This window comes from Diabrotica virgifera, chromosome 2, assembly GCF_917563875.1.
Source record: "Diabrotica virgifera virgifera chromosome 2, PGI_DIABVI_V3a".
NCBI lineage: Eukaryota > Metazoa > Arthropoda > Insecta > Coleoptera > Chrysomelidae > Diabrotica > Diabrotica virgifera.
Window position 1 is genome coordinate 255,741,456 of NC_065444.1, and position 20,860 is coordinate 255,762,315.

The window sequence follows — 20,860 nt, forward strand, 5'->3', positions numbered from 1 at the left end:
TATACAGCTTTTTCAATAAGCCAATACTTTTCAAGTTATTTGCGAGACATTTATGTTAATTTTTCAACAAAACAAACACGTTTTTGTACAATTTTTCGCAAATAATTCAAAAAGTAAGAATTTTATCGAAAAAACTGTTGAGAATGTTCACTATGTGAAAAAAACTGTACTAGACCTAGTAGAAGCAGAGTTATAGCTAAAGAAAAATAGGTTCACATTTGCCAAATTTCAAATAAATATAATTCAACGTGAAATAACCAAAAAATGAAGCACTTTTTGGAAAAAACTCATTTTAACTTTTTTAAAGAATTTAAAAATTTTATTTCTATTTTTATTATAGAAGATTCTAGCATCAAATGTAAGCAAGTTACGCTCAAAATACAGTTGGTCTCTTTTGATTTGGCAAAAAAAAAATCGGGAAAATTACCCCCTAATTAACAACTTAAATAAAATTAATCGTTACCGCTTCACAAGTTGCTTTATTTATGTTGTGTTTATATGATCTGTAAGTTTCATCGATTCAACGTGCCCATTTTTGAAAAAAATTGGTTTTAATATAACATTTTTAAAATTTTAAATTTTGAAAAAAATGCTTTTTTTGCACGCTTTGCAATAAAATGCACGTTTTGCTTTTCTGGATATTTTGGATTTATTTTTTTCCTGTTAGACAAAAATTGGTTATGCTATGGCTGTTCAAAATTTGCATACACTCGGGATTAGTGACTCGTTCAAGCCATTTTAACTACAGCCTTTTCAAAAATAAGCACTTTGAACCGATGAAACTTACATATCATATAAATAATAAATAAACAAAGTAACTTGTGAAGCGGTAATGAATAATTGTATTTGGGGTACTAATTAGGGAGTGCTTTTCGAGATTCTTTTTACCAAAAAATAAAAGGGACCAACAATATTTTGATCTTAACTCACTTAATTTTAATGTTATAAGTTTTTTAAAACAAAAATAAACCTATTTTTAAACACTTTAAAAAAGTTGTATAGAGTGTTCCCCGAAAAGTGTTCCGTTTTTTGGTTATTTCTCGATGAAATATTCGATTTGAAATTTGACGAATAAGAACCTACTATTCATTAGCTACAACTTTACTTCTACTAGGTCTACAGACTTCTTATATGCACCATTTTTTTTACTTTTTTATGTTATATTTTTATTAAGAACATTCTTTCCGACAAAATACTTGGTTTTTGAGTTATTTGCGAAAAACCGTCTAAAAACGTGGTTATTCTGTTAAAAGAATTAACATATTCACTCGCAAATAACTCGAAAAGTGTTAACTTGGTGAAGAAACTCTATAGAACAAAAGTCGTTTAGAATTAGTCAGGTTACCGAATTCCGAACTTATTTTGGACATATATTTTTTTACCCCCGAGAAGGGGTGAAAATCACCCCCAGGGCCATAGCACACATCGGCACAATATCGCTTTTTTCTTTGACTTATTAGCTATGTGTATGCCAAATTTCATGTCAATCCAAGCGGTTCTTTAAAATTTAGAGGTTTTGCAATATTTTACCGTTAAAGAACGTACTATTACGGAGATTCATTAATATTGGAATTTTTGGAACAAGCAGGATTTCGACCAAACCGCAGCTGCACAGACCAAGTCCTAGCACTGACTAACTACATAGAAACAGGCTTTCAAAAACAACTAAAAACATCTACTGTTTTCATCGATTTATCAGCAGCTTACGATACCGTGTGGAGACAGGGGTAATAAATAAATTAATGCGAGCAATTCCATGCAGAAAGATTACTGATGTCATTAATACAATGCTTTGCAATAGAAGTTTTCAAGTCATCATGGGCGATAAGACCAGTACCCAAATGAAACTGAACAATGGTCTTCCACAAGGATCGGTGCTGGCCCCTCTACTCTTTAGCATTTATATAGCAGACATGCCTGAAACCATATCAAAGAAGTTCGGTTATGCAGATGACTGGGCACTTGCTACGAGTTATGAAGAAATGGAGACTACTGAGCAAATACTAACAAACGACCTGATTATCCTCGGGAGATATTTCCGACAATGGAGATTACAGCCCAATACCTCCAAAACGGAAGTATCATGCTTTTATTTCAACAACAGATTGGCTAATTACCAATTAAAAATCCACTTTGAAGACAGACTTCTCAATCATACTAAATACCCAAAATATTTAGGTGTGACACTCGATAGAACGATAAGCTTTAAAGAACATCTTACAAAGACGACGGCAAAACTTAGAACACGAAACAATATTATACAAAAGTTATGCGGTACCACATGGGGTTCCTCAGCGAATACACTTAGGTTGACAGCACTGGGACTCGTGTATCCAGCTGAAGAGTATTGTGCACCGGTATGGCTCAACAGCCCACACACGAAACGTGTTGATGCCCAACTAAACCAGACTTTACGTATTATATCAGGTACAATCAAGGCCACACCAACGTATTGGCTACCAACATTAAGCCACATAGCCCCCTCACAAATCCGTCGAGAACATGCTCTTGTCAGGGAGTACAGAAAAATTAACGCCGATCCTGTACTCCGCTCTCACGTTGATATTAACGACAGAGACATAAGTAGGCTTCGTTCAAGAAAAAACCCTCTGGATTCTGCAAGGATACTAATTGAAAGGAATTTCGAAATAACCGACCGTTGGCAAGAAGATTGGGAGAAGAATGCTCCACCTGACATCCTGACATATGCCATGTATTACAAGCAAACCAGAGGGCTTCAATCAACCAAGACGGATCTGGACTACACTAAATAGAATTAGAACCAACTGTGGTAGGTGCTCTGACTCACTTTTTAGATGGGGAAAAATACCTTCTCCAAATTGAGATTGCGGTGCTGAAAGACAAACGGTTAAACATTTGGTGGAGGAATGCCCCATCAGATCGTACAGTGGCAATTGGTCCGATTTTTTAATGGCGACCAATGAATCGATTCAATATATTTATCAACTAAATTTTCGTTTATAAAAATTAATTATTATTATTTTTTAATGTATTGTGATCTTTATTTTTATACAAAAACTGTGATAGAGCCATACGCTAAATAAAATAAATTAATATTGGATGAATTTCCATCATTTTTTTTGTATCTTATCATATTATTATGTATATTATGTTATATTATTATGTTCTTATTATTAGTTAACAATAAAAAAAGTTTAAAGTCTGTTTTATTAAAAATTTTATTTTGTAAAAAAGGCAAAAGTTGCATTATGTGAGAGAAAATCTCAGGAGCGACTTCTCGCGTACAAACCTACCTATAGAGCATTTCAAGTTAAGAATAGAACATTGTGGAGATAGGGCCATGTATTTCTAATGAACGATAGGAGCGCCGTGATGCCACGACGAAGACAAGCAAGATTCAGGGTTGTATTTGTATTTTCCCTATTATAGGCTTTCCTATAGCGCTTCGCACGTAAATACGACTGGAAGTAAACTAAACGCGATTACATTTTTTTTACTAGAGTGTGCGGGGTATGATTACCAGTAAATAAAAGTTACAAATCGGTAGAATTACCGGCCGATCGCGCAAATAATAAAGTGACAACCTTCCATAGAGGTATCAATCCGCCAATGAACAAGCCTGGATTGCTTATAAAGTGAAAGAAGAAGAAGACTAAGAAGAAAAAATATAACTTTGATACGTCGCAATTTCTTGGGAAACCCTACTTATTTCAAAATAATTTTAAAATCAACTTACAAACTAATAATTTAAAAAAAAATCAAATTTTTTACTCTTTCGCTGTAATATTCCGTCCCTTTAGTGGTGACTCAGCCTATATACAAGGAAATTTTTTTATGTAAGTCATTGTTGTTATTATTTAGATGAAAATAAAATTAAAGCTTTTTAATCTTTTGGTTATATATTATCTAAAGCTTTCATACACCTATATACCCTATTACACGTATATACGACTGTGTTGGATTATTTCGACAACGAATATTTTATTGTGCAAAATATGAAGAACGAAAATAAATTTTGCAAACTACATTGCTGTTTATTGCAATAATTAGTAGAGCCATTTACTTTGGTACTTCTTATGTTGCACACTGAAATATTCGTTGTCGCGATAATCCAAAACAGTCGTATGTTGGTGGAATGAACCATATACAGGGTGAGTCATGAGGAACTGTACATACTCCTACCTCGTATAGAGGCTCCTATGGGGAATAACAAATGACCATTAAAAAGTGTCTGCTTCCCTTGTTTAATAATATACAGGGCGAGATTCGCATTTTGCCAGAAATTTATATTCGTCATAATTTTTGAACGGTCAGATCGATGTGTCTCTTATTTTGGTCAATCGTTACGCTATTACCACTTAATCAACTGATTTATTCAAACTAGAAAAAAATCAGGTCCGGATTTAAAAAATTAGTTCGTTTTGGTCTTAAAAAAAATTTCACCCTGTATACGCTTTTTGAAAACTCTAATATGAATTTTATAAATAAGACATATTGAGTCAATTAAAATGGCATATTTATTTTTTTCACCACACGATTACTTAATTTTTTATAAAAAAAATCAAATTTGACTATGAATTAAAATTTTGGTAAAGTAAACCATAGATTTAACAAAATTAACTGTTATTACAAAAATTAATTTTGTTTAACAAATATTTGATTTATGTTACCACCCAATCAACTCATTTATCCAAACTAGAAAAAAATCAGGTCCGGCTTTAAAAAATTATTTCGTTTGGGTCTTAGAAAAAATTTCACCCTGTATACGCTTTTTGAAAACTCTAATATGAATTTTACAAATTAGACAAATAGGCAATTAAAATGGCATATCTATTTTTCCCCACATGATTTCTTAATTTTTTATAAAAAAATCAAATTTGACTATGAATAATAATGAAAAGTTTGGTAAAGTGAACCATAGATTTAAAAAAATTTACTTAAATTTATGTTTTTTGAACAAATATTTAATTAATGTTACCACCCAATTAACTGATTTGTTCAAAATAGAAAAAAATCAGGCCCGAATTTAAAAAATTATTTCGTTTCGGTCTTAGAAAAAATTTCACCCTGTATACGCTTTTTAAAAACTCTAATATGAATTTTACAAATTAGACAAATAGGCAAATAAAATGGCATACTTATTTTTTCCCCACACGATTACTTAATTTTTGAAGTTATACTTCTTTACGCGCGATGTGAGGGTGAATTTTTATATGTTAAAACCTACGATCCCGGCGCATGCGCATTATAACTTTGTTCTGATTGGATGTTCAAATGACAGGTTAAAAATTATCCAATATGGCAGCTGTAGCGCAGCTGTGGTTTGAACGGTTGACGGTTTGGTTATGTATGGTTGTTGCGTTTTAAAATTTGTGGGAAGAGAAACAACAAAGGTTAGTTAATAGTTATACTGCCTTTTTAAATAGTTTTCATATTATATTTTTAAAGTTATACTTCAAAATGTTTTAATTTATGTATGTATCAGTCCAGAAAAGGCGTGGAAAGGATATATTAGTGTTTTTAAATATATTTTTCTACAAACGTATTAAAAATGCAATTTTTAGGACTTCATAGGAGCGTTAAAAATGCTACTTTGAGGCACTAGTGCTTTAAAAATTTTAAGGCACTGCAGTTAAAAGTGAATTGTCAAATTGTGAAACGTTAAAATATTTATATTTCATTTATTAACATTAATATTAATAATACAACTTGCGCAATTTGAAAAAGGTGGTTTAAGAGGTTTTTTATTATAATTTTGTGTCTTTGGATTTGTCTTCCTTGGGCGTAAAATAATAAAATATCTATTTTTATATTTCACTTGTCACCGTGATATATAATTATGTATATCTGAAAGGTAACTAGCATGCGGCTTGATGGCCTTGTTGGTAGAGCATTGGACCAGAGATCAAAAAATCGCGAGATTGCGGGTTCAAATCCCGGACGATTCATATTTTTTCTTTTTTTTAATATTTGGCATTGTTAAATTTTGGTTCATTTTTGGTAATTATTGTTAATTTTTTGTATTGTAACTGTTAAGTAGGTATATTTATTTCGTTGAAATTGTATTATAATAGAAGTATAACTTCTTACGTGCGTACAAAGTACACACACATTCTTTTTTTATTAAAAAATCAAATTTGTCAAAATCGGAATTTTAACCTAAAAATGAAAAAAAAAAAAGATGAAATCACGGTTTAACTCGCTACAACGTTCCATTTAAAACGTTCCGTTTTTTTTTTACAGCACAATATCTCTTACCATTGTGAAGACTATGACAATTGTTGTAGACTTTCAGTCTTTTTCTCGTAAAAGTTATAAATTTTTAAAAATAAAAGGTGCAGCTTCGTGAATTGCAAAGTAAGATCGCAAGAATTAAGTGAAAAAATTTAAAATTTATCTACTTGATCACGTCTATGTTAAACTATAGAGTCCAAAGAGAAGTGTTACGGGGAGTTTTAGATCTAGACGTGTTATAGAAAAAAAAAATGGTGAAACTTTGAATTTTAAGAAAAACGTTGTTTAATTTTTTTTATTTTTATGGTAAAATTGCGATTTTGACAAAGTTGATTTTTTAATAAAAAATTAAGTAATCGTGTGGGGAGAAAATAAATATGCCATTTTAATTGCCTATTTGTCTAATTTGTAAAATTCATATTAGAGTTTTTAAAAGGCGTATACAGGGTGAAATTTTTTCTAAGACCCAAACGACCTAATTTTTTAAAGCCGGACCTGATTTTTTGAAGATATTCTTCTTTAGCGGCAAATCGATTGAGGGTAAAATTGTACATAAATCTGCGCGCCTGCGCACACTGACAGTATGTAGTTCATTGCTAATCTTTCAAGATAGGTATGTATGTATCTGTAACCGTGCAAATAAGTCATTAAAAGAATATATTAGTGTTTTTAGGAAATGTATTATTTATTATAATTCTTGTGTTTTAGGATTTGTGTTTCTCTGTAGTAAAATAATAAAATATTATATAAGCATAACATTTTTACACTATTATATTGCCGTGTTGTGTAATTATATCCGAAACTTGCATATCAACTCATAGGGCCTCGCTGGAGTAGTTATTAATGCGTTGGCTCTGAGATTGGAATGACGCGGGTTCAATTCCTGGGCGATTCATATTTTTGTTTTATTTTTGGTTGTTTTAATAAAATTTTTTTGAAAGTGGTAGATAAGAAAGTTAGTTTGACTTTTAATAAAATACAAATAGCCTGTTAAGTATATTTACTTCGTTTAAATTACCTATTATATAATAGAAGAATATCTTCTTACATGCGTACAAAGTACACACACATTCTTTTTTTTTCTAGTTTGAATAAATCAGTTGATTGGGTGGTAACATAAATCAAATATTTGTTTAAAAAATTAATTTTTGTAATAAAAGTTAATTTTTTGTAAATCTATGGTTCACTTTACCAAATTTTTAATTCATAGTCAAATTTGATTTTTTTATAAAAAATTAAGTCATCGTGTGGGGAAAAATAAATATGTGATTTTAATTGCCTATTTGTCTAATTTATAAAATTATTATTAGAGTTTTCAAAAAGCGTATACAGGGTGAAATTTTTTCTAAGACACAAACGAACTAATTTTTTAAAGCCGGACCTGATTTTTTTCTAGTTTGAATAAATCAGTTGATTGGGTGGTAACATAAATCAAATATTTGTTTAAAAAATTAATTTTTGTAATAAAAGTTATTTTTTTTTTAATATATGGTTTACTTTACCAAAATTTTAATTCATAGTCAAATTTGATTTTTTTATAAAAATATAAGTAATCGTGTGGGGAAAAAATAAATATGTGATTTTAATTGCCTATTTGTCTAATTTGTAAAATTAATATTAGAGTTTTCAAAAAGCGTATACAGGGTGAAATTTTTTCTAAGACACCAACGAACTAATTTTTTAAATCAAGACCTGTTTTTTTTTCTAGTTTGAATAAATCAATTGATTAGGTGGTAATAGTGTAACGATTGACCAAAATAAGAGACACATCGATCTGACCGTTCAAAAATTATGACGAATATAAATTTCTTTCAAAATTCGAAACTCGCCCTGTATATTATTAAACACTGGGAGCAGACACCTTTTAATGGTCATTTGTTATTCCCCATAGGAGCCTCTATACGAGGTAGGAGTATCTACAGTTCCTCATGACTCACTCTGTATCTGTCTATTAAAAAAACAAGTATTTATAATGCATTATTTTTTATTCAACTATACGCATCTGTTTATTAGTGAAATAAAGTTAACTACATCTACACAATGCTGAATACGGCTCTGATTTGAATTAATCATATATCGACAGTCTAGTAGCAACACGTGCGTGAGAGATTTGGCAACACTGATATCCATAAGCCCAATGTTCTATTCTAAACGTAAAATAAAATATACCTACCTAGCGACCAATGCCCGATTAAGCAGTGTCACGAAAAAGGCTTTTATTTTGCTAATGTCTCTGATTCAAAAAATATAAAAAGCGTTTCATTGATTCCGTATGGCACTTATGAAAAGAAAATCTTCTGAAACAATGGAATCGAAGCCCACCTAAATGTATCCAAACATTTTAATCAATAGAGGAACAAATAAAAGCTGCGGGATACAGAAACAACAAATAAAACAACATCTGTGAGAGTAGTCTGATGGGATTCGACCAAAATTATAATACTTTTCAGTCACAAAATCGAAAGCTCCTCTTTGGTTTTATGTCGAGAAATATTTATTCGACAGAAAAACTTTTTTATCCGGAATAAATAAAAGCAAACTGCTAGGGGCTTGAGGATTTCTTATTTTGGGAATGTATTGGATGCTTTAACATAACTTGATTTCGTATACTTAAGATATTTTATCTTTTTTGTACTTTGGGGAGCACGTGTCTTTATGAACTTAAAATAACTTCGTTATTCAAAAGAAAAATTATTAAGGACCGTATTGCAATATAGTGGTAAGCCACAGAATAAGAAAGCTGGGATCTTCTTCTTTATGTGCCGTCTTCTACCGAAGGTTGGCGACCATCAAACGATAGGTTTCTCTGTTTTGTGCCGCATGTATTATGTTCGCAGCTTCTGGTATTTGAAACCATTCTCTCAAGTTTCTCAGCCAGGATTTCTTCTTCCTGCCCAAACCTCTTCTACCTTCAATCTTGCCTTCGACGATAAGCTGTAGCAGACTGTACTTATCATTACGGAACACATGGCCCAGGTATGACGCTTTCCTCCTTTTAACAGTTGTTAACAATTCCAACTCTTTACCCATTCGTCTCAATACCTCTGTGTTGGTCACTCTGTCTGTCCAAGGAATTCTCAGTATGCGTCGATACAGCCACATTTCTAGAGCCGCTAACTTCTTTATAGTTGCTGCTGTTAACGTCCACCCTTCTACTCCGTAAAGTAGCGTAGAGAGTACATAGCATTTTGTGGCGCGCCATCGGAGGTTAACGCTTAGGTTGCGGTTGCTTAAGAGCTTTCTCATTTTTATGAATTTGGATCTTGCTATTTCAATTCGGATCCTAATCTCTACGTCTGGGTCCCACTTATCATTTACTGTATATCCCAGATATTTAAATCGGTGTACTCTTTCAATACGTTCGGCTTCAATATTCAGGTCGATATGTTGAATGTTCTTTTTACTGATCACCATAAATTTAGTTTTCTTTCTATTGATCTTCAGTCCAAATTGGTTGCCAGTTGTATTTACTCTATTTAGCATCATCTGTAAATCTTCGATGTTATCGGCTAGTATAACAGTATCATCTGCATATCGAAAATTACTTATTGGTACGCCATTAATCTTGATGCCCTCATTGTACTCTTCTAGTGCCTCTAGAAATATTTGTTCCGTGTACACGTTGAAAAGCAGTGGCGAAAGAATACAGCCCTGTCTAACCCCTCTAGAAATGGTTATGTTTTCACTCACCATATGTCCATTCTTTATGTGGGCTGTTTGATTCCAATATAGATTTTTTATAATCTGGATGTCCTTAGTGTCAAGTCCTGAAAGATGTAATAGTTCTATGAGTTTGTCATGTTTGATAGTATCAAATGCTTTCTCATAGTCGATAAAACAGGCGTAAACATCTTTCTGTTGATCCAGGCATTTTTGAATCAAGACTTGTATTGCAAATAGGGGCTCTCGAGTTCCAAAACCGCATCTAAAACCGAACTGTGTTTTACTTATGCTGTGTTCTAATTTTGCTCGTATTCTGGAATGGATAATACGCAAGAATACTTTAAGGGTATGACTCATTAAACTTATAAGGCGATATTCGCTACACGTCTTAGAATTGGATTTCTTGGGAAGGGGCACAAATGTAGATTTCAGCCAGTCCGATGGAATTTGACCAGTATCGTATATCTTATTGAACAGTTTCATTACTACATTCATGTTGTTCTCGTTAAAAACTTTTAAAAATTCGACTGGTATTTCATCGCATCCTGTTGCTTTCCCATCTTTCGTTTGATCTATAGCTTTTATCACCTCACTTTTCAATATTTTTGGTCCATTCAGATCAAGAGAGTTCGTAGAAATATGACGATAATCCGTAAACAAATATTTTATGTAAATTGCCCAAGTCTGTAACTGTTCTTCTTTATCTACAATAAGTTTGTTGTTCTCGTCTATTAACTTACCAAACTGTTTTTTCTTGTAAGTATAAGAAAACTCCTTAATTTTTTTATGCATGTTAAAACTATCGTGTCTTCGTTCTAGCTCTTCTATCTCTTGACATTTTTCTTGTAACCATTTCTCTTTGGATTCTTTTATCTTTCTGCTGACAGTTCTATCCAGTTCTTTATATTGTTCGGGATTATTCTTATTTTCCCTCCTTCTGTCCATGAGGTGTAATATTTCATCTGTCATCCATTCGTTCTTCTTCTTCCGCTCGTAGTCACCAATTACTTCTTTCGCACCGTTGCATATAGCGTCCCTTAAGTTGATCCAGTCTGGATCAGACTGGAAAGCTGGGATATTAAGAGAAAAAAAATCTAAAAAATACTGATCTAACTTTAAAACACCTTAACCACTTGCGGTCGTTGGTACGATTTACAGAGAGGGGCAAAATTATGGAAGAAATTTATTTTCTTTAAAATATACGATTTTGGAGAAAAATCCCGAAGCAGGTTGATTTTTATTTTTAAATTACAATTTTTTGGCACATACTTCATACTAGTAACGTCGTCCATTTGAAAGGATGTTCAATTCTCTATTCAGTAATATAAACATTAACATCATTATTTATACATGGTAACCAAAAAAATAATTTTTGAATTAAATTAATTGACGCAAAAAGAAAAATGTATGTAACATATTTTACTCACTTTATTTATTTAACTCTCTAAGCACAAAAGTGCTTTCCACTTAACGGTAGAACAACTGGATGAACTTGCTGTCATACTAATAGCAACAGGATACACTGGACTGCTGTTAACTATATAGAAACGAAAACACTGCCATGTGGTACGTGATACTTGCGTTTGAAAGTTGTCACTTAAGCGGCAGTTTCACATAGCAGTTCACTTTTATCACAGCGACTGTTAAGTAGGCGTGGTTTGTCTGTCATCTTTTCTTCGTTGTGAATCATACCACTTCGATCACAGTAGATCGCTACAAGAATTACTGCGATAAGTAGAAATAATTCTAGTTTTGCTATCGCAGTAAATTATTTATAAAATACAAATGGCGAAATCTGTAAAATACATTATGTTCTCGGACGAAGAAAAAAAGTTTTTATTAATTTAAGAGAAAGGATGCAATTGCAAAAATTGCGAAAAGGGTGGGTATAGATTATAGATGAAGAAACCAAAAAACAGTAGACAGCATTCATAAGAGCAACGTATCTATTAGAAAAAAAAAGAAAATTCATGATAGCCAACCAACAGGAATGAGCACAGGATGATATTTAGTCTCCAACAGTGCCATGGTTTTAATGAGTCTGTTAATAAATTATTGTCCATGTCAATGCGAGGTCTGTTTAATAACGGTGTTTTCATCCAAGATCTTTTTTAACTGTATATTATTCGTTTCGCCATCAAGGATACTTTTTTCTTTAAAAACTGTTTCATTTGGACATACGGACGGGTAGTAAAGCAGTAGGTAGCAGTAAAACCCATCGCAGTAGATATATCCCCACCGCTAAAAACCGCTGCGGTAACAGTGAACTGATATGTGAAACTGCCGCTTTAGGAAGTTTTCTCGCGGTGACCATCTTATTCTGATTACGTCATGCGTGTGATCGGTGCGAATTAAGGCGACCTTTACACGGTCAATATTATTGAAGCAATATTATTGACGAATAAATGGTAAAAAAACGGTAGCGCTCACACGACTCAATAATATTGATGAACAATACAGATAAAAAACGGTAGTCAACACTTTTAAAGAATCGATGAACAACTGTTTCAACACCTAAGTAGTTTTCACCACTTATAAAGCAGGATACGATTATAAGGAAATAATTATATAAAAGTTATTTATCTACTCTATGTCATATTATGCATAAGTTTTTAGTTTGTGAAAACTGTCATTACAGATAGCAGTGCGTGAAGGATTAAAAGTGTGCGTGAAGTTACAATGTATTTTAAATGGGATTTATTTTTCGCACTGTTTTAACTTTCGCGTTGTCATGGTGACAATTCTTAACTTTCGCGTTATGGTGATGACAATATGAGCAATGAATTACAACAAAAGTTTTGACAGTTTTGTGGTTTGAAAGTAGTTAGAATTCTTAAATGTCCAAGTTCTATAAATTGTAGAATAGAAATGAATTCCAGTGACGAAGAGTTACAGCTTTTTTTAGTTGCTTATCGTAGATAAAATATTGTATGAAACTGTGCGTGAAGTACTTTTTGCGAAGTTACGCGATTTATAGCACTTGCTCCGTTGTCGCTCGTGCTCTAAAAATCGCGTGCGTTCGCAAAAAGCATACTTCACGAACTGTTTCATAAATAACTATTTTGTTTATTCCTTAAATTAATATTGATCGTTTTTTTAGATAATGTTTCGAAGTTCAATTATTTATAGATATGCAATTAGTAAAAACATAGGCGTAGATTAATAGGTTCGTTTCATAACAACTAAAAGGAGGAATCCGCCAAGGAGACTCGCTCAGCTTGTTGTTATTCAATATGGTGATGAGTCGAATAATTCACGAAGTAAGAAAACGACACGGATACCACATGGGAGCGCATAAAATCACGATACTATGCTATGCCGATGATGCAGTACTAATTGCTGATAACGAGGATGACCTACAAAGGCAGCTCCACACTTTCAACATCACAGCAAATAAACATAATATGAGAATATCAGTAGAAAAAACTAAATGTATAGTGATAGTAAAGAGCCGCGTAGATGCAATTTAGAAATAGACGGCAAAATTGTAGAACAAGTAATGAAATTCAATTACCTAGGAGTAGAGATCACTAGTGACAGGAATATAAGAACACAGACCACAACACAAGCAACAAAAGCGGCAAGAATAAGTGGTTGCCTAGAGAAACCATATGGAGAAACAAATATCTGACCACGGAAAGCAAAATATAGTCCATGTGGTGAGACCGCTCCCGTCTGGAAAAATTTCTGATTCGGTTTCTTTGTGGATTCCTATTCAAAAATGTCCCCTTTAAACAAATCTGAAGGGTGCCGGGCGGAATTTTTTGGCAGAAATTGTTTAAACAATTTTTTTAAACACATACAAAAGATCACGTTTTTTTGCTCCGGAACATATATTTTTGAGTTTTGTGAGTCATTCTGAACAAGAAAGGTATCTTGTAAATTTTCTAAGAAATTGATAGTTTTCGAGTTATAGGCGATTTAAAATCTGAAAAATGCGAAAATACGCATTTTTGAGGCTTAAAAACTCATACTCAAATTAGTATTTTTGAAATTGCCAGATACTTAAATTGAAGACTAAACATTCAACTTCAAGATTCTGAAGAGTAATCGCGTCTAACTTTAATTTATACCGTTGTTTTTTAATTGTTAAATATGCGTGTTTATCCGATTTTTTTGCCGGTGCGGCGCTCCGTTTCAAAAATCTCCTATTTTTCTCTGAAAAATGTTTTTTCTAGATTCTTTGGGACATTCTAAATAAAATAAGTTCCTTGACATTTTTCTCAAAAGTTAATAGTTTTAAAGTTATAAGCGATTTAAAATCCGACAATGCGTTTTTATGTCATTTTTCGGATTTTAAATCGCTTATAACTTAAAAACTATTAACTTTTGAGAAAAATGGCAAGAAACTTATTTTATTTAGAGTATCACAAAGAATCTAGAAAAAATTTTTTTCGGAGAAAATGGGAGATTTTTTAAATGGAGCGCGCCGCACCGGCAAAAAAATCGGATAAACACGCATATTTAACAATTAAAAAACAACGGTATAAATTAAAGTTAGACGCGATCACTCTTCAGAATCTTGAAGCTGAATGTTCAGTCTTCAATCTAAGTATCTGGCAACCTCAAAAATACTAATTTAAATATGAGTTTTTAAGCCTCGAAAATGCGTATTTTCGCATTTTTCAGATTTTAAATCGCCTGTAACTCCAAAACTATCAATTTATGTGAAAAATTACAAGATACCTTTCTTGTTTAGATTGACCCAAAAAATCTAAAAATATATCTTTAAGAGCAAAAAAAGGTGATATTTTGTATTTGTTTAAAAAAAAATTTTAAACAATTTCTGCCCAAAAATTTTTTTCAGATTTTTTTTTCAGACGGGAGCGGTCTCACCACATGGACTAATAAAAGTATACAACACAACAGTAAGACCTATCCTAACATATGCAGAGGAGACAAGGACCGATACAAGAAAGACGAAACAACAAATCAACAATATCGAAATAAAAGTATTAAGATCAATAGCGGGCATATCATTAAGAGACAGACAAAGCAACAGCATTATAAGAGAACGATGCAAAATTCAAAATATTAACAGGTGGATAAAAACAAGAAAGAAAAACTGGAACGAACATGTAAACCAGATGGAACCAGATAGACTAGCGAACAACTGTAAAAACAACAAGCCGTATAGCAGAAGACCCGTTGGAAGGCTGCCGAAAAGGTGGAAAGACAATGTACAGTCAACAACAACTGAAACAGAATAAGAGGCAGACAAACAGGAGTAATCCTAGTCGCGTGAAGAAGAAGAAGAAGAAGTTTCATAACAAAGATCAAAAACAACACAATATTCAAACAAACAACCTCTGCAGTTTATGTAGAACGGCATTTCATTATTTTGCGCAAATCTTTTAGAAATTTTCAGATTGCGATCGGTATAGCGCACACTATATATACAGCTATATGCACAGGTAGACCGCATCCTCGGAGTAGACCGTATACTACAGTAGCACCAGTTATTCTTATTATGCATCTTAGTATTACCATTTACACTAACTATATTAATGTAAAATTTAGAACAACTGACGTATTATTGTTACATATCTCGTATACCCCTCACACGGTCAATAATGCTGACGCGGCGCGGCGCCTCAATATATTGATAGGATTTCAATAAAAATCAAACCGATTTGATTGTATTCAATATTATTTCCATGAATATTATTGTTTCAATATACTCCTCTCACGTTCAATATATTGATGAATATCGATATTGCTTCAATAATATTGATCGTGTAAAGGTCGCCTAACAGAGAATTAAATATTATTAAATTAAAGAGTATACAGATGATCCCAAACCCTTTTTTCAGTGCGTCATTAATTTTGACGTCATATATAATCTTAAGAATGTCGCAAATAATTACATTACATTTTAGTCGTCAAAATATTTATATTTATATTTATATTTATATTTATATTTATATTTATATTTATATTTATATTTATATTTATATTTATATTTATATTTATATTTATATTTATATTTATATTTATATTTATATTTATATTTATATTTATATTTATATTTATATTTATATTTATATTTATATTTATATTTATATTTATATTTATATTTATATTTATATTTATATACACATCAATATTTATACAAATATTTCCCAGAATATTAATATTTAAAATATTTTAATGTAAAAATAAATAAATATAAAATCAAATTTTACTATACAATATCCGAATATACCAATGACATAAAATATTTATATTTGTGATGCTGAAAAATACTAGCCTAGAAATTACAATTGTCATTTTATCACATGATTTGTGAAAATAGTGACACGATCGATTACTTTTCTATCAAATTATCTTTATTCGCATCATTGATGGGTTATCTATTTAGAGTTTTGTAATCGCCAACCAATTATACATCTTTTAATAGAAGTCGTTTTAATACGCAAATACCCGTCAAGGAATACATAATTTTCTAAATTCAATGTGTAATAATCACAGAGGTGCGTTTTTTTGTGTCATTTCCAACTGTAATGCGTTAGAGAGAATTAGATAATCTGTGACACACTAAAAAAGGGTTTGGGGTGATCTTTAGGTACTTTATTTAGGATTGTTACAAGGGAATGGTTTAGTCTGAGCTGTAACCGAATATTTAAAGATGCTGTAAATAAAATAAAAATTGCTATATGGATATCCAACCTCCGATAGAAAATGGGACCTTATAAGAAGAAATAAAAACAATTTAAACAGTATTCGTTTTACATTCACATTTTTAATGCCATTCACTTTGAGAATAGAAATTGAAGCGCTTATTGTATAAAGGGTATAAGTCCACAAAACTTAGTTTTGAGAAAAATGAAAAAAACTATTTAGTTTAGAAACTTAATGATCTATCAAATTTTGTTCTACAGATGAAATGTAGAAGGAGACTAGTAGAGTGACATGTCATACAGAAAACTTGGCTTTGAAAACGATTAACGTCAAAAAGTCGTTTTAAAGGCTGGGACTTAATTCCTTTATACAGTCAATGAATAAAAGACGAAATAGTGCTGCTTCTCTACAGTTAAATTATTAATTTATTTATAAAAACAGGTTTATTATTACAAACAAGACCTAAAATACATCGTAAGACTAACCAACGTAAGCTAACCGAAGTAATAAAATAAACGACAAAGTGCCACAAATGATGGTGGCGCCACAAGAATAATTGTATAAAGGTAATCACTCCCGGACTAGTTCACTTTATACGCTCAACAAAAATTTTATCGTGCTATATTTCGCGTACGGTGAGAGATTCAAATTTCCTTTATAGACTCATAGATCCGTCGACGTTGGTTTATAGACCAGTGCAGATAGCTCTAAAATGGACCAAAAAAATAAAAAATTAATAGCAGGATGAGACCAATTCCAAATGAAAGTACACATATTAGATAACATGTGGAACATTTTTCACCAAATCTGGATGAGGGGAACATGGGTTGGGGGAGCGTTTTTAGGGGTGAAAACGGTTAATTACGATTTGCGGCAAAACGGAACATCCTATCGAAAAAAGTTAAATCGTAAAGTTGTAAGCAATAAAAAGGTCTACAACTTTTGTAAATAAATATTTTTCACATAACCTCAAAATATCCGAGAAAATCGGTAAATTCGATGTTTTTGATTTTATTTTTTTTTCTCACTGAAAATTTTTTTTTTTTTACCAACTATGGTGAAAACTTACCTCATTCTGTGCCAAACACGCTGTAATTTTTCTGTATAAAAATATTTTTTAAAACTCTTGTTTTTTATGTTTAAGGGAAAATGCAAGCATTTTTTCAATTGAAAAATCTCCCGAAATTTGTTTAGCTTTTTTAAAAAATTTGGCATTTTTTTTTGTTTATTGAAACCTCTATTTTCTGATGGTGTAAAAAAATGTATACGTTACTGTGGAAAATTTTGTCACAAATGGCAAAAATCGGAAATTTATTTTCAACCTCTCACCATTTTCAGATTCTCAGACGTAATATAAGTTGCATAGCGAGCAGGAACCAACGAACCTCTGTTAAAAATTTACTACACTAATGCCGTTGTCTGTGACTTTTAATTTTGTGAATAAATTATAGTTAAAAAAAATAAAAAACAGGCTTTTAAAGCACTAAAAATTTAAAAATAAAATATTACTAGCTTTAATTTTAAAAGTTATTTTTAAATTTTTAGTGCTTTAAAAGCGTGTTTTTTATTTTTTTTAAACTATATTTTTTTTAAAGCAATTTTTTTGTCTATTGTCAAATCTTTTTTACCAGACTCCACTAAACGTTTCAAAGCATTTTCTTTTATTTTATACAACTGCTTATTATCTGCCTCATTGCAGATTATACAAACAGATTCTTCCATATCCATAGTGATAATCTACAAATACAAAATCATGATTTTACAATTTTCTCTTTGAGTAAAACTAAATTTGCTTGTGCAAAAGAAAGAAGTTATTGTTTGTTAATATTGTACTGAAGTACCTATTTCTAATTTATTTTGAAATATATTGTATTAAATTATTACTAAAAATTTGTTAAAAAAAAAAATAAAAAAATTTCAGGTTATTTTAGTCATACTATTTATGAAAGAAAATGATAATATTTCATTGATTAATTGAGAATAAGACACAGGTAGTATTTACCTTTTTATGTAGATTCCACAATTTCCTTTAAAATAAATAAATTTGTCACTAAATTCTTTTCACAAAACTGTTTAACACGACGTACGTTTGATTCACTGTATATCATGGTACACATAATGGCCGCGGCGCGGCGTCTGACTGGGCTGCACCTACTCGCTATGCAACTTACATTACGTCTGAGAATCTGAAAATGGTGAGGGGTTGAAAATAAATTTCCGATTTTTGCCTTTTGTGACAAAATTTTCCACAGTAACGTATATATTTTTTACACCATCAGAAAATAGAGGTTTCAATAAACAAAAAAAAAATGCCAACTTCTTTAAAAAAGCTAAAAAAATTTCGGGAGATTTTTCAATTGAAAAACTGCTTACATTTTCCCTTAAACATAAAAAAACGAGTTTTAAAAAATATTTTTATACAAAAAAATTACAGCGTGTTTGGGACATAAAGAGGTAAGTTTCCACCATATTTGGTAAAAAAAAATTTTTTTCAGTGAGAAAAAAAATAAAATCAAAAACATCGAATTTTCCAATTTTCTCGGATATTTTGAGGTTATGTGAAAAATGCTTATTTACAAAAGTTGTAGATCTTCTTATAGCCTACAACTTTGCAATTTAACTTTTTTCGATAGGATGTGCCGTTTTGCCGAAAATCGTAATTAACCGTTTTCACCCCTAAAAGCGCTCCCCCAACGCATGTTCCCGTCATCCAGATTTGGTGAAAAATGTTCCACATGCTATCTAATATGTGTACTTTCGTTTGGAATTGGTCTCATCCTGCTATTGATTTTTTATAGTTTTTTTGCTATTTGCACTGGTCTATTAACAAAATGTATATCTCACTTTAATTTCGTACGGAAGTGGACTTATTCCCTTTATACAATAAGCGATTCAATTGAAAAAATAGTTTCAATTTGTTACTTCAAACTTGATTGTTTTTTTTAAATTTTGGTGTATTGATGATTAAATTGCTTTATAATGAATATTTTAAATAAATATAACATAAATAATATAAATATAAATAAATAGCTTTTTTTTAATTTTCTTAAAATAATATAATAATAGTGCTTAAATTTTAATTGAAAATAAAATATTTTTCACTTGTTTCTATATGGTGTCGATGAAAAGTATCGACAAATATATTCTACAACTTAAAATTCACTTTAAATTTTTTTATTCAAATAAAGACGTTCCTACAGTATATACAGGGTGGTTCATCTTATTCGCCTCGGTCTCTGTACGGAAAACCACTTGATATTTTAAAGAAATTTCTTCACAAAAATATACGGGGCCTTGAATACGACAACCTAAAAATAATGTGAATTATACAGGGTGTTCCAAAAAAGAGTGGTATATAAAAGTTTTATTTTTTCTTATGGAATGCCCTATATCTGATGACATTATTGAATTGACCTTAAAAAATAAGCTATACTTTCATAAGGGTTCCCTATACCTAAATACAGGGTGTTTTGATTTATTTCGATTTTTATAAAAATGTAAGGTTTTTGAAAAAAATAAATATCTACGAATCTAAGAAGCAGCAACAAATTATTTCTTGGATCTTAATAATAGACTATTTAGCATACTTAAACAGATGCTTATTGCAACAAAATTTTTTCTTACAGGGTGGTCAAAATATGAGATTTTTCTATTCACAAATTCAAGCTGTAATAACTTACTTATTTTAAACGGAACACCCTGTATCTTACCAGTCTATCGCGTAGAAAATTTACTTAGCTTTCAATTTGTACAAGGGTTTCCTATACCTATCTTTTTACAGGGTGGTCAAAATATTAGATTTTTCTATTAACAAATTCAAGCTGTAATAACTTACTTATTTTAAATAGAACTCCCTGTATCTTACTAGTCTATCGAGTAGAAAATTTACTTAGCTTTAAATTCTTATTAAGGTTTCCTATATATATCTCCCTTCATTTTTTAAATATTTAAATATTTCCTAATTTGTAAGCATTAAAAATTAGAATTACATAAGTACCTATGTCGTGTTTATGTACAACACATCACCAACACCGGCAATATACTTAGACAAGACACTGTCATTAATAAAATTTTCATTGTTATCATGTAATCACACAGAGTGTTGTATTATTTTAGTTGATTTTGGCCTACATGTGAAATTGAATAATATGTTTATTTTAAACTGCATACCCTATATTAGATGCCGTATTCTGGAAGATATTTAAATTATATTTCATTCCGTATAAGTATTTTCCATATCTTAACCCAACGGTTATTAAGTAAATTTAAGAACGCCACTTTTTGTTTGAATCTTTAAATCGCAATTACAAACAATTAAATGCAATGGCTACTTTGACGAAAACGAGCCTATTGTACAAAA

The 20,860-nt window shown here is 31.1% G+C and overlaps 1 protein-coding gene across 1 annotated transcript in view; it reads left to right on the top strand.

Annotated features, from left to right (window-relative positions):
- Window positions 1-20,860, top strand: part of LOC114341868 (octopamine receptor beta-2R) — a 743,861-nt gene that overhangs the window by 141,722 nt on the left and 581,279 nt on the right. The window lies entirely within an intron of this gene.